We start from the raw sequence: 15726 nt of genomic DNA on the forward strand, positions 1-15726 counted from the left end.
TTGTATGCAAATGAACTCAAGCTTACGGACAATGTCAAATGTGATTTAGCGAAGCACCTGAGTGAGTTGGGTGCGCATTTACGCAGGTACTTTCTCGAAATAGATGACACAAACAACTGGATTCGTTATCTCTTTCATGCCCTGCCTCTAGTCCACTTACCGATATCTGAACAAAAGAGTCTCATCGAAAATGTAATTTAATCAGAAGCCACTGCCAGATTACTGGTTTGGGCTGCGCTCAGAGTATCCTGCCTTGCCAAATCGCACTATTAAGACACTGATGCCCTTTGCAACCACGTATCTATGTGAGAGTGGATTCTCGGCCCTCACTAGCATGAAAAACTAAATACAGGCCCAGACTGTGTGTGGAAAATGATTTAAGACTGAGACTCTCCAATACAACCTAACATTGCAGAGTTATGTGCAATCTTTCAAGCACACCCTTCTCATTAACCTGTGGTGAGTAATTCACCATTTTCGATGAACAAATAAGGTTTTATATGTAAGATGGTTAAATAAAGAGCAAAATGATTGCTGATTATTATTATATTATTATTTGTGCCCTGGTCCTATAAGAGCTCTTTGTCACTTCCCACGAGCCGGGTTGTGACAAAATCTCACTCTTATGTTTAATAAATGTATTGTATAGTGTGTGTGTGGCAGGCTTACAATGATGGTAAAAAAAACTACATTTGAGAGTGTGCTGACCCTGGTGCTAGAGAGGGTATGCAGCTGGAGGTTGAATGTTTGAAGGGGTACTGGTCTATAAAAAGTTTCGGAACCGCTGGCGTAGAGAATCATTTGTACCATCTAAACCGCTGTGAAATGTTTTCCACAACCAAAAATATTGTATTTTCAGATGTTTGAAGCTGGTGTACAAAACCAAAAGTAAAAGATGCAAAAAACGAAACTTAAGACCGGGAAGCATAGAAATAGTGCACATAGAAAATATCTATCGCTTCTTAGAATTGCTTTAAATGAGAATGACAGATCTACATTTCTATGTGAATTTTGTCAGGTCGCCTGTAAAGTAGGGTGGATGGGTGGGCATATAGCGCGAACGTCTAGCAACCCAAAGGTTGCGCGTTTGAATCACGGACAACTTTACCGTTTTAGTTCATTAGCAACTTTGCAACTACTTACTAATTTTTAGCTACTTTGTAACTACTTAGCATGGTCACTATCCTTACCCTGACCTTAACCATTTAACATAACTCCTAACCCTAATCCATAGTCTAGCTAACGTTAGCCGTCTAGTTAACATTAGCCACTTAGCTAACGTTAGCCACAACAAATTGGAATTCATAACATATCACACAAAATGTAATCTGTATCATATCATACGAAATTGATGATGGACACATAATATATTATACAAATTGGGGCACAGACAGATTTACGTTTACTATCTTACGTCTACCCCTGAGTCCAGGTTGGAGATGAGAGCAGGGTCCAGACATGATACCTGGGATTACTGAAACAAGACCTTGATATATGTAACACGTATAATATGTGACGGCTGAGTCGTATTTCTCTCCGGTCATCTGGATGGGTGCCATTTGGAATAGCTGCTGGCCATGTGTGCTGTTTCAGACAGATAGAGCGAACTCTGTCAGTGGGATGATGTTGTGGCCCATGTGCAGCAGGCTGTGTTCCAACAGACATCATCTCTGAACACTGGTCTATCAAAGAGGCCCCCCAGGGTGTGTTAGAACAGGATGGGGTAAAATATGGTTGTCTGTCTTTAGATAGTACAACTGTAGCAGCTTATGCCCATTATCTTTGACACCTGAATGATCCATCTCTCTGGTTTTCCCCCACAATATATTTCTTTTATTATCTCTAAGCCTAAACTGGGTCAATGGCGTGAAGATATACTAACCAGACTTTATAGTGAATTATCTTCAAAAGGTTGAATACCATTTGGACCTCCAGTTGCACACTGTTGTAAAGTGAATGTTGTCCAGTAGGAGGCGCTGTTTGGACAGCTGAGAACTCCCTGAGGTTGTAGGTCCACCGGGCCGATTGACCTGCCCTATGAGAGGGATAGTGAGCCCCAGCATAAGTGGACTCCATTGGTGTCACCAGGTCCTAATGTCATTACCCATAGTAGTAATTCATTGGGACTGATTATATTAGTTCGAGGACATGATGCTCTGGTGATGGCTTGGTCTCACAACAAAGCCCACATTGAGTCCAAGTCGTTCTTGTTGCAGACTGAAAAACAAGGACAGGGAAAAATGCATATTTCCCTTTATTTTGCTTTCGGCCACATACAGGAAGTATTGTCTAGTATTGTCTTTCACCAACCTGGCCTATAGGAAGGCCCTAAATACTGTCAAAGACCCCAGCCACCCCAGTCATAGACTGTTCTCTCTACTACCGCATGGCAAGCGGTACCGGAGTGCCAAGTCTAGGACAAAAAGGCTTCTCAACAGTTTTTACCCCCAAGCCATAAGACTCCTGAACAGGTAATCAAATGGCTACCTGGACTATTTGCATTGTGCCCCCCCCCCCCCCCCCCAACCCCTCTTTTACACTGCTGCTACTCTCTGTTTATCATATATGCATAGTCACTTTAACTATACATTCATGTACATACTACCTCAATCAGCCTGACTAACCGGTGTCTGTATGTAGCCTCGCTACTGTATATAGCCTCGCTACTTTTTACTGTTGTTTTATTTCTTTACTTACCTATTGTTCCCCTAATACCTTTTTTGCACTATTGGTTAGAGCCTGTAAGTAAGCATTTCACTGTAAGGTCTACACCTGTTGTATTCGACGCACGTGACAAATAAACTTTGATTAAATAGATGATTTATTCGAGTATTCTTGTGTACATTTGTGGAGTTGAAGAGCAGATGTGTGTATGTGCACGTGTACGTGCGTGCGTGTGTACGAGCATGCATGTTTGGTGCGGAGGTTGGGGTCGATAGTGGCTGATTGGTGTTTTTTCTTTTACTCTCAGGATAACATGGTAGGAGAACTCAATAACCCACACAGACTGTAAGACATCCCCTTGTCATTGAGGTAGATTACTCCTTTACAGTGAATGCAATTGAGACAAGCTCTGTGATTTAGTTAGTGACCAGGCCAGCAATAATTTGCCTTCTCAGGCAACTAAGAGAGCGGCAGAGAGAGGCAGTATACCAAGCTCCTCTACCTCTGGTGTGTCAGGTATGAGGAATATAAATCCTCAATAAAATCTTTGTAAAATTATTCACAGAGAGCTACGTACATATATTAGGCACCAGGTCGCTAACACCTGATCTACCTTTTGTTTGGCATGTATTTGAAAATGTTTTTCCTTCACATTATCCTTATCGCTCCAGGTTATCATTATTATGAGAGGACTTCCAATTACTAGCTGAGTGTCCAACCACTCATACACTTTAGAGGGTGTTAGATATGTGAAATATTGATTGCCCACTGAAAAGGCACTACAATCACAATGTACATGAAAGTCGCTCAATATCTCATTTTTTTTGCCGCACAGCAGGTGTCAGATAAACCAGACTTTTAAGAACCACCAAGTGGCTAAGATACACAGAGAATGTTTTGCATACACAACTCCATTATATTGTATAGTACATTACTTTGTGTCTCTGACCACAGTGAGCTTTATAGCATAGTCTGTATATGATCAATTGTGTGTCCCTCAGTGCAGCAGCAAATAATAGCTCAATTAATGGCACATTCAGTAACATGTTAGATGGTATCTTCACGTCATGCTGGGAATAGGATTGGACTCTATGGAACCAAGTGCATTTACATAGCTACTTGTACTAGCTAAATAGAAAAAAATCTAAGAGATGCAAGGATCTCTTCTGAAATTGCCTGTAGCTTATTCTCAATCAATCACATTCCATGATCTATTGTATAGATTTTACTTTAAGAAAATAAATAATTTAGCAGACACTCTTCTCCAGGGTGACTAGTTCAAAGTGACTAGCTGCGTTGGGTCAACGACTTTTTGGTTCATAACCGCTAGGCTACCTGCTGTCCTGTATACTTTCCTTCTTCCTGTAAGATTTTATCCGGAAGTGTATTGATTTATGCACAATCTGTGGTGTTATACTAACGAGGCAGAAACGAATGGAAACAAAATGACTGGGGAAATTGAGTTTGATAAGTTTAATGAGTTATAAGTGTTCTTTAAGGATACATGCTTTATTTACTATGCTTTACAGATGAGCCATTATGCAAGTGGTATTTGCAAGCGAGATATGAAAGTGCTATTCATAAAGAACATGCTATGGTCAATAACCGTCAATTTCGTAACTACGTCATCTGCACATCACAGGGTCATGTTTAAACCATTCATGACGCAAGTTTCCTAGCTGGCATTTTAGAAGAGTAAAGCCTCTGATATAGCTGGACCCGAGGCAGAGAGCAGACAGACAGCCAGCGAGCCAACAGAATCCTAATGCCATGGTGATAGTCAGTCCGCTGAGAGTTATTCTCTCTCTGTAGTTTGGGGTTTGTTCATTATTTATCAGCTAGCTAACAAGGCACTATGTTTTTCAAGTAGGGCTATGAGAGGGAGCAGAGGGACCTGAGCTCAGCATGAAATGGTTCTGATTGTCAGATTACAACTTCACACGGCTGGAGGAGAATCTAGTCAATAATAAGACATGGAATTTTAGCCTTTACCATCTCACTCCTCTCTCAGATGAGTGGTGGGAGCTACCTGCTGCACACACAGAGAATTTAGCCATTTCCCTTGTATAAAGCTACTGCAGGAAATGATGCCAAAACAAGGCATACAGCAGGTAACCTCAAAGATACAATAGAACTGTCCCCGTATACCCCTCAGGTATGCAGTGTCTGTCCTGTTTCTAGCCCAATCATTCATCACCACCAAAACCCCCCTTTGTTTCAATCCATAAATACCCTGATATTTGGAAATGACAATTTCTTTGGTGGATTCTCTCCCACAAAAATATATTTTAAACCCTGACATTTCATGGGGGTGTTTTGATCAGGCTGTCGCTGTGGAAATTAGTATATGCCTACACTAGTTTTTTTTAAAGCTTTTAAAGCTTAAGAACGCTTTGAGAGATAGCTCCTCAGCCACCTCAAGGAATACAGATTATTTAACTGAGACATTTATAGTTGGTCGTTTTTACATTCTGATCTTTGCAAGTATTTCCTCGGTCTGCTCATAACGCCCATGGCTCAAAGTTAGAGGAGAGACATGACTGAAGCGTTCTAAATGGGCCATTGCATTGATTTTATAATGACACATCACACAACTAATCCCTGGCTAATGACTAATTCAAGCGTTAATGCACATTAACACCCAGATAATAGATAATCCAGACTGACAACATCAGCATCTCACTCCCCCATCCCGTTTTGCTCTGCGCACGTATCAATGTTTATCAAGCCATTAAGCTAGCCAATATCCAAGTGATCATTAGGCACAAGAGATTGCTAATTGGATAATTGTTTACCCCGCAGCCTCCAGGCAGGGGGATAATTTAGGTTAATGAATGGGAAAACTGCAGTGGGAGACGTAAAGAACAGTCTGTGCCAGCTGAAGGCTCCCCGGGCAACATACATTGATCCTCTGTATGCTTTAATGTTTATCAGGGCTGCTGTGGGGAGATCATGCTTTTGGAATTAGACTGAGGGCTCTAATTAGGGCTGCTGCCTGGCCTGGCACACACAGACCCCTTGAGTGTCTGTGGTAATCACTGACTGTCCTGCTCCCTGTGTCTGGTCTAGTCTGGAACAGAGCTGTCTGTGGAAAATGTCCACAGTACAAATAACTTAGATAACATACTTCCCTAGAAAATGAAATACTGTAATGTGTGTATTCTGATAGCAGAATGGGCCTTCAATTTCCTGAAAATCTTCCTTTTGCAACTGGTTGGCTACCTTAGTTTGTTAATGCCGTCCCATCGCCTTCCTCTATATCTTACTCAGTGTCCCATGAGCTCCATTGACTTGTTGCTCAAGGTCTGAAGTAACAGAACAACCCACCGCTGGGTCTTGACACTCAAGCTGTACTGCTCCATTTAGTTCTGAGCTGTAAGCAGAGCTGGGAGAGCGAAGTGTACACTGACATGACAGTATGGAGCACTGTGTGTTCCCTGGCAGGACCACGCTGGGAGACAAGCAGCAGCCTCTCCCTCTAGGTGCTGGCTCAAGGCTCAAGGCTCAAGGCACATTGGTTGCGGTTATTTATGTCTGCACTATTTTAAATTCCAACTGTGTGCACCATACCATGGCAACTCTGATTCGTTATATTTGAAACACGTGATTGATTTCACTCTGATTTCAACCAGGAAATGAGATGGGCCAGTATTACCACCATGGTTTAATTGTACAGTAGTAGATTTCAGGGACAGAGAAAACGTGTTGGGCATATTGTGGGAATGATTTATTGTTTGAAGGGAAGAGGTGCCAGTACATTGTTAATTGGGAATAATTCACAAAGCTGTGCAGCTCATGCGATACAATATAGGGTATTTTGTATGATCTCTCATTTTCTTTGCTGTCCTCGGCCCACTCTTAAAATATCCCATAGGACAGCTTAGATTGGACTTTAAAAGTGATTTGGACCTCCTGAATGGTATAATAATATTCACATAATTCTTAATAACTAGCTAGTTTGACTCCACACAATGAGCCAAGGACAAGGAGACAAGGTGAAGTAAGGTCAGAGGATTTACTTACTGTCTCTGTGAAATTAATGGTCACAGTTAAATATTTGTTGTACATTTTTTGAATGGTTTCAGCTCCTGAGAGGTCCAAGCTTGTCATTGCATCACTTACACATTCTTACGTTGCACTGTCAAAAGTGTACAATGAAGGGGTGTATTAATTACAATTCTAGAGACGGTAACATTCTGTACGGCATGCATTTCTTTTCTACCTTTCCTGGACATTGAGAAATACATTAGAGACATGTAAGACCATAAATACACAAAGACTGTAACATTAGTGTCTGTCACATATTCTGTGGGAAGCCAAGGTAGTGTATTTATTCACTCAAGTAAATCACTGTGAATAGCTGCTTTTCTCTAGAAAAGCTACCAGATGAGTGCTCTGACATGTCTGAGTTCTGTTTTACAAATCCAAACCTGCAACGACACATATGGGGAGGTTTGGAATGTACCTCCACCATTAGCCCCTGGGTTTCCCCCACTTATAAATCCATTGTACAATTTCACCAGTTTCCGCTGGAAAAGTTGTCCTACTTTTAAAGTAGCCATTAAAAATGAGATTAGTGGCTCAGAGCTGAAACTTGATCCAGGAGAGGAGTGATGGAGAATGGTAAATGTGATAGTTCTTTGGAAGTCTCCTGCCTCTTCCTGCCTAGCTACCTCTGTTATTGCAGTGTTAGAGGAATTTTTCAAACATGGACTAGTATATTCTTCACCACATTTGTGTGGGAAAAGTACATCTCTCCCTCTCGTTGGCATGTTTGAGTAAAAGGAATTATAAAACAAAAAGTGAAACTTCAATGGAATGCTCTGCCTATATGCCTATTCCTGATGTTGCAGAGGATAACAAGGGAAAACCGCCCCATGAATGTTTAATAGATGATATGTAAATCAGTGATGTAAGATCTCACACATTCTGAAGCTTTGAATTTGAAATATCGTTGCAAAGGGCTCGAGCTAAGAAATGATCGTGATGAACTGGAAAAGTAAATTACCATGCAAAACAAATGAACTGTCGATCAACGCTCTAAATCTAAGTTGTTAAATCTCTAGATTGTTTGACCTAAAATCCTCAAACCTATTTTGTGATGTCAAGTTTTTGTCAAAGTTTATCTCATAGGAAGGTTACAGCCTTGTGTTGTTCCAGTACTTGGGACTTGTCCAGTTGTCAATGATGTGATTGTTGAAAATGTCATAAAACAAAGGGAACTCCTCAAAACAATGTCTATTCTGTATAGAAACCTCATTCATTCAAAACTTCATTCATTCCACTGCAATAACATAAACAGACCACATCAAATATACTGTAAGATCTCCACTGACGTATCTAATTGCTGTAAGAGAAATAAACACATCATTTCCGTCTGTTTGTGCCTATGAAATTAGTCATGGGTTTTCTGATGAATTTACATTACCAGTGTAGTGTAGCAGGAGGTTTACCTCATACTGTTAATGTTTGTGCCTGTTCACTTTATGTGGACTCCCAGGACTTTCAGAATCTGTGGAAAATGATTCATGCAAATAACAAAACGTTGAAAACATGGCCCAAGTTTTTGAAACCACAACAAACATGCCCTTAATCACCAACAAACATTACACCTACAAAAAGATAGATGGCTCAAACGTGTTCTTTTTTTTACAAGTCAGTTAAGAACAAATTCTAATTTACGATGACGGCCTACCCCAGCTAAACCCGGACGACGCTGGGCCAATTGTGCGCAAACCCTGTGGGACTCCCAATCACGGCCGGTTGTGATACAGCCTGGATTCACACACCAGGGTGTCTGTAGTGACGCCTCTAGCACTGAGATGCAGTGCCTTAGACCGCTGCGCCACTCGGGAGCCTGAAGGAAGGAGGAAGGACAGTAATAGAGGTTAGTTTAGATGCACAGATTGACTGGTGAGTGTCCAGCCTGCAACTGTGATCATCATGCCAAGACAAGAATCAGCACTTGACACTCTTCACCTTCCTCCTCCAACTTCCCCCATCATGCCAAGGAATGAAGCATTGCGTCATACTATTCTGCTTCTTTAATTACTTAAGGTAGGAAGAAATTATTGCTGATTTTTGCTTTATTCCAAAGCCAAGAGTTAGGCAGGGCCAAGGGTTGACGACAAACAGGTCAGTTACACTCTCATCCTCACGTCTCACACATCATGCCTTCTCCTCTAAGGAGAAGAGAAACTCATCTTATACCTACAGTACAGTCCACATAACAGTACAGTCCACATAACTTGTATAAGACAGCAGTACATTTCCGTTTTTCATTAAATAGAACCTCCGGCATGGTACAAGGAATGTTTGTTATGCTGTCCTGATTTGTGTTTTCTTTTGACTTTTACAAAAAAACATTTGTTGGGAGAATGATATTGACTGTTTACTATTGCCCTGCAAACCAGGGTTTGGCTCCATTCGAATTTAAGTTACTCAATTCAGGAAGTGATTTGAATAAAAACAATAAAAATATGTTAAACGTTTTAAATAAATAGCTTATTTTCAGTTAATTGAGAAATCATTGAAAATAGATGCTAAACGTTCTCAATTATTGAATTGGAATTTCTGTTTACTTCCTGAATTGATTGACTTCGATCCAAATTGACCCCAACCCTGTTTTGCAGGGCAACAGGAAACAGTCAATATCTTCTTCCAGCCATGGAAAGTATCACGCTCTCAACAAATGTTATAGTATGTGTGTGTGAGAGAGAGAGTCTTACAAGGGGGATAAGAGACTTGTGGAGGGAGACTTCGACAGGCGAAGAATAGAAAATAACAGTGTGCTGAGAAAAGGATGCGACGTTCTCTTGCTAAAAGACCCCCATGAATTATATATGAATGATCCACACTGACAAAGTTGTTTAAAGTCAAGAGTGAAGGAGAATGGTAAACCCTTGAAAAGTTGGTAGCAGTTGGGCTGTTCCATTGACTCAATGTCCATTGTGAAACTTACTCACGAGCAGAAATCCCCTTAGGGAAGTGACAGTGGTTTATTATTGATGAGAACACTGAAGATAGACAGTCACAGCAGTAGGCCCTCTCTCCAATCTCCTTCTATTAGTTCCGCAGCTTTAATGGATCGCACCTGTCAATCCAGTGTACTCACCTACTAGGACAGCTAGCTGAAGAAATATGTATTATCTACAGTCTGTCTCTGTTACCGCCACAATGTACAGTACGAAACAAATTCTCAATTTGGATCAATCTGAAATGGGGGCGTTTGGTGGTAATTGACCAAAACATTTGTCTTTTTAATGCCTTTGCATCTACGCTGTCCATTTACTTCTGGCCCATTTCCCATAATGATCCAACGCCTTTGGATAGGATTCAGACTGCTGTAGCAGGGCAGGGGGACCTGTCATGTTTAATGGATGATGGTCCACCAAGTCTGTGGTGGAGTGGGAACATTCATTTAATGGGTAAGGGAAAAGAGGCATGAGCAAACCTTCATTCTTTAGACAGTAGAAAAATGTGTTCCAATTCTGTCTTTCAGGACGGTTCTCATTGATGTTATTAATTCATATGGTATGGCTTTTGCAGTTTCTCATAGTCTGCATTTATGTGATCTACATTGTCTTAAGATTTCATACTGAGGAAGTTGATATATACGTACAGTAACCTTCAATGTTCATAATTATCTCATAATGATATACACTTCTCAAAAAAATAAAGGGAACACTAAAATAACAATTCCTAGATCTGAATGAATGAAATAATTTTATTAAATACTTTTTTCTTTACATAGTTGAATGTGCTGACAACAAAATCACACAAAAATAATCAATGGAAATCCAATTTATCAACCCATGGAGGTCTGAATTTGGAGTCACACTCAAAATTAAAGTGGAAAACCACACTACAGGCTGATCCAACTTTGATGTAATGTCCTTAAAACAAGTCAAAATGAGGCTCAGTAGTGTGTGTGGCCTCCACGTGCCTGTATGACCTCCCTACAACGCCTGGGCATGCTCCTGATGAGGTGGCGGATGGTCTCCTGAGGGATCTCCTCCCAGACCTGGACTAAAGCATCCGCCAACTCCTGGACAGTCTGTGGTGCAACGTGGCGTTGGTGGATGGAGCGAGACATGATGTCCCAGATGTGCTCAAATGGATTCAGGTCTGGGGAACGGGCGGGCCAGTCCATAGCATCAATGCCTTCCTCTTGCAGGAACTGCTGACACACTCCAGCCACATGAGGTCTAGCATTGTCTTGCATTAGGAGGAACCCAGGGCCAACCGCACCAGCATATGGTCTCACAAGGGGTCTGAGGATCTCATCTCGGTACCTAATGGCAGTCAGGCTACCTCTGGCGAGCACGTGGAGGGCTGTGCGGCCCCCCAAAGAAATGCTACCCCACACCATGACTGCCAAACCGGTCATGCTGGAGGATGTTGCAGGCAGCAGAACGTTCTCCACGGCGTCTCCAGACTCTGTCACGTCTGTCACATGTGCTCAGTGTGAACCTGCTTTCATCTGTGAAGAGCACAGGGTGCCAGTGGCGAATTTGCCAATCTTGGTGTTCTCTGGCAAATGCCAAATGCCCTGCACGGTGTCGGGCTGTAAGCACAACCCCCACCTGTGGACGTCGGGCCCTCATACCACCCTCATGGAGTCTGTTTCTGACCGTTTGAGCAGACACATGCACATGCACACATGCACTGGCCTGTCTCCTGGTAGCGCCTCCATGCTCTGGACACTACGCTGACAGACACAGCAAACCTTCTTGCTACAGCTCGCATTGATGTGCCATCCTGGATGAGCTGCACTACCTGAGCCACTTGTGTGGGTTGTAGACTCCGTCTCATGCTACCACTAGAGTGAAAGCACCGCCAGCATTCAAAAGTGACCAAAACATCAGCCAGGAAGCATAGGAACTGAGAAGTGGTCTGTGGTCACCACCTGCACAACCACTCCTTTATTGGGGGTGTCTTGCTAATTGCCTATAATTTCAACCTGTTGTCTATTCCATTTGCACAACAGCATGTGAACTGTATTGTCAATCAGTGTTGCTTCCTAAGTGGACAGTTTGATTTCACAGAAGTGTGATTGACTTGGAGTTACATTGTGTTATTTAAGTGTTCCCTTTATTTTTTTGAGCAGTATATTACTGCATATGCTCAAGGGCCAGACTGTATCTTATTATATTTATATAGTGTCTTCGTCGTGTGCATTATGTCCACATCGTAGATGTTCAATTGCATTTGCTGTTTATTTCACATTGAATAAACAACTGTCACGCTCGTCTAAAGGAGTAGACCAAGGCGCAGCGTACTTAGAGTTCCACATGTTTAATAAATATGAAACTCACCAAAACAATACAGCCGAAAACGAAGCGTGACGTTTTGGGCTGCTCACAGGCAGCTACACAAACACAAGATCCCACAAAGCACAGGTGGGAAAAGGCTGCCTAAGTATGATTCCTAATCAGAGACAACGATAGACAGCTGCCTCTGATTAGGAACCATACTCAGCCCAAAACAAAGAAATACAAAAACATAGAAAAAGGAACATAGAACACCCACCCCAGTCACACCCTGGCCTAACCAAAATAGAGAACAAAACCCTCTCTATGGCCAGGGTGTGACAGTACCCCCCCCCCCCCCCAAAGGTGCGGACTCCGGCCGCAAAACCTGACTCTAAAGGGGAGGGTCCGGGTGGGCCTTCCTTACGGCGGCTGCTCTGGTGCGGGACGTGGACCCCGCTCCACCTTCGGCTTGGCCTAGGTGGCGCCTCCGGACTGGGGACCCTCGCCACCGACCCCGGACCCTCGCCGCGGACTCCGGACAGGCGGGCGACTCTGGCAGCTCCGGACAGGCGGGCGACTCTGGCAGCTCCGGACAGGCGGGCCACTTTCTGTAGGCCTGGCTCTGGGCGCAGGCACAGGACTCACCAGGCTGGGGAGACATGCAGGAGGCCTGGCTCTGGGCACAGGCACAGGACGCACCAGGCTGGGGAGCCATGCAGGAGGCCTGGCTCTGGGAGCAGGCACAGGATGCACCAGGCTGGGGAGATTTGCAGGAGGCCTGGCTCTGGGCGCAGGCACAGGACTCACCAGGCTGGGGAGACATGCAGGAGGCCTGGCTCTGGGAGCATGCACAGGACGCACCAGGCTGGGGAGACTTGCAGGAGGCCTGGCTCTGGGCGCAGGCACAGGACTCACCAGGCTGGGGAGACATGCAGGAGGCCTGGCTCTGGGAGCAGGCACAGGATAAACCGGGTCCTGGAGACGCACTGGAGGTCTGGAGCGCACGGCCTGCATAACCCGTCCTGGCTCGATTCCCACTCTAGCATGGCACTTGCGGGGGGCTGGCCTATAGCGCACCGGGCTATGAGCGCGCACTGGAGACACAGTGCGCTTCACAGCATAACACGGTGCCTGACCAGTACCACGCTGCTTCCGGTAAGCACGGGGAGCTGGCTCAGGTCTCCAACCTGACTCTGCCACACTCCCCATGTGCCCCCCCCCCCCCAAAAAAAATGTGGGGCTGCCTCTCGGGCTTCCTTGCCAGCCATGTTCCCTCATACCGTTGCCGTTGGTCCTTTTCTCCTGCTGCCTCCGCTCTTCTGAGTGCCTCTACCTCTTCCCATGGGAGGCGATCCCTTCCGACCAGGATCTCTTCCCAAGTGTAGGATCCCTTCCGACCAGGATCTCTTCCCATTTCCAGTCCTTTCTCTCCCTGGCCCAGGATCCTTGCTCCTCCTGGGCACGCTGCTTGGTCCTTCTTTGGTGGGATCTTCTGTCACGATCATCTAAAGGAGTAGACCAAGGCGCAGCGTACTTAGAGTTCCACATGTTTAATAAATATGAAACTCACCAAAACAATACAGCCGAAAACGAAGCGTGACGTTCTGGGCTGCTCACAGGCAGCTACACAAACACAAGATCCCACAAAGCACAGGTGGGAAAAGGCTGCCTAAGTATGATTCCTAATCAGAGACAACGATAGACAGCTGCCTCTGATTAGGAACCATACTCGGCCCAAAACAAAGAAATACAAAAACATAGAAAAAGGAACATAGAACGCCCACCCCAGTCACACCCTGGCCTAACCAAAATAGAGAACAAAACCCTCTCTATGGCCAGGGCGTGACAACAACATTAAGTATGGACTATTGTAATTACTTTTCTTGTTGGTTTGAATTACAGTTGATAGATTTCGACAAGAAGCACTCAAAGGTCAGAATGTCCCTACTGCAGGTAAGTTGGCTTGCTGTTTGTATAGGAAATCTGCTGTTCTCCAACAAAATCTCTTCAATATTTCAAATGTGACACAAAGATCCTACGTATTCCGTTGTTATGTACCTTAAAGCTGCAATCAGCAGTTGAAACAATAAAAAGTGTTCTACCGGCCCCTGATTCGGTAAAAAGCTGAGGGATGGGGCTGGAGAAATGTAATGTCTCTCAAATTCATAGACAGAGCTATGGATGCAAGGACTTACAATCCATGACATCACAATTATAGATTTAACGGTGTTTTGAGGCTATATAGTGTTCGCTTACATTCACTTTGTTTACAAACATCGGAGTAAAACAAGCTTATATTTTGGGTTCTGATGGGGTACAACAGTTTAACTAAGCTCATGAAGCATTCAGAAGTTATATTCTGCAAGAATCAATGGGTACGTATCATTAATTGATAAGTGCAGAAATGGATATAGCAACTACAGATTGTCCCTTTAAGTGCTGTATCTTTTTCCAAGAATGATGTCACTGGATGAGTATTTCCTCATGCAGTACAAGAAGGCTTAAGTGATTTGTTGTCTGTAGGCCACGTGTGTGTGTGTGTGTGTGTGTGTGTGTGTGTGTGTGTGTCTGCTTGTGCGTGCTATGGCTGTGTGTGCTCAAGTCTGTATACCTGTATGTGTGGTCCCAGTGATATTTGATGTGACTAGGCTCTCTACTGTCATGATGATATTAACATGAGAAGCATGAGAAGAATGGAAATACACTGTTCTCTGAGCCTTCTGGCTTGGTGCCAAGAGCAGGTAAAATGCAGGCTTTTACCCCCCTCACTCTCCCTTTCTCATTGATGGATTACTTTTTACTGCCCTTGTGAACGGCTGTGCAAAAGCCGACCCCCTCAGTGCTTGATGGAAATGGAGACATAAAAGTGACATAAACATTTGGCAGCTCCTTTAGACTTGCATAGCTTTTCTGTACTAGAAGCTAATACAAGTGCACCACTCTTGATGTATAATTATTTACACTCTTAAAAAAAAAGGTGCTACCGGACTCAAAACGTAAAATTGTTTAATTATTGCAACCAATAGAATGCTATATATATATATATATATATACTGCTCAAAAAAATAAAGGGAACACTTAAACAACACATCCTAGATCTGAATGAAAGAAATAATTTTATTAAATACTTTTCTCTTTACATAGTTGAATGTGCTGACAACAAATTCACGCAAAAATAATCAATGGAAATCCAATTTATCAACCCATGGAGGTCTGGATTTGGAGTCACACTCAAAATTAAAGTGGAAAACCACACTACAGGCTGATCCAAATTTGATGTAATGTCCTTAAAACAAGTCAAAATGAGGCTCAGTAGTGTGTGTGGCCTCCACGTGCCTGTATGACCTCCCTACAACGCCTGGGCATGCTCCTGATGAGGTGGCGGATGGTCTCCTGAGGGATCTCCTCCCAGACCTGGACTGAAGCATCCTCCAACTCCTGGACAGTCTGTGGTGAAACGTGGCGTTGGTGGATGGAGCGAGACATGATGTCCCAGATGTGCTCAATTGGATTCAGGTCTGGGGAACGGGCGGGCCAGTCCATAGCATCAATGCCTTCCTCTTGCAGGAACTGCTGACACACTCCAGCCACATGAGGTCTAGCATTGTCTTGCATTAGGAGGAACCCAGGGCCAACCGCACCAGCATATGGTCTCACAAGAGGTCTGAGGATCTCATCTCGGTACCTAATGGCAGTCAGGCTACCTCTGGCGAGCACATGGAGGGCTGTGCGGCCCCCCAAAGAAATGCCACCCCACACCATGACTGACCCACCGCCAAACCGGTCATGCTGGAGGATGTTGCAGGCA

This window comes from Salmo salar, chromosome 09 (assembly GCF_965601325.2).
Source record: "Salmo salar chromosome 09, fSalSal1, whole genome shotgun sequence".
Classification (NCBI taxonomy): Eukaryota; Metazoa; Chordata; class Actinopteri; order Salmoniformes; family Salmonidae; genus Salmo; species Salmo salar.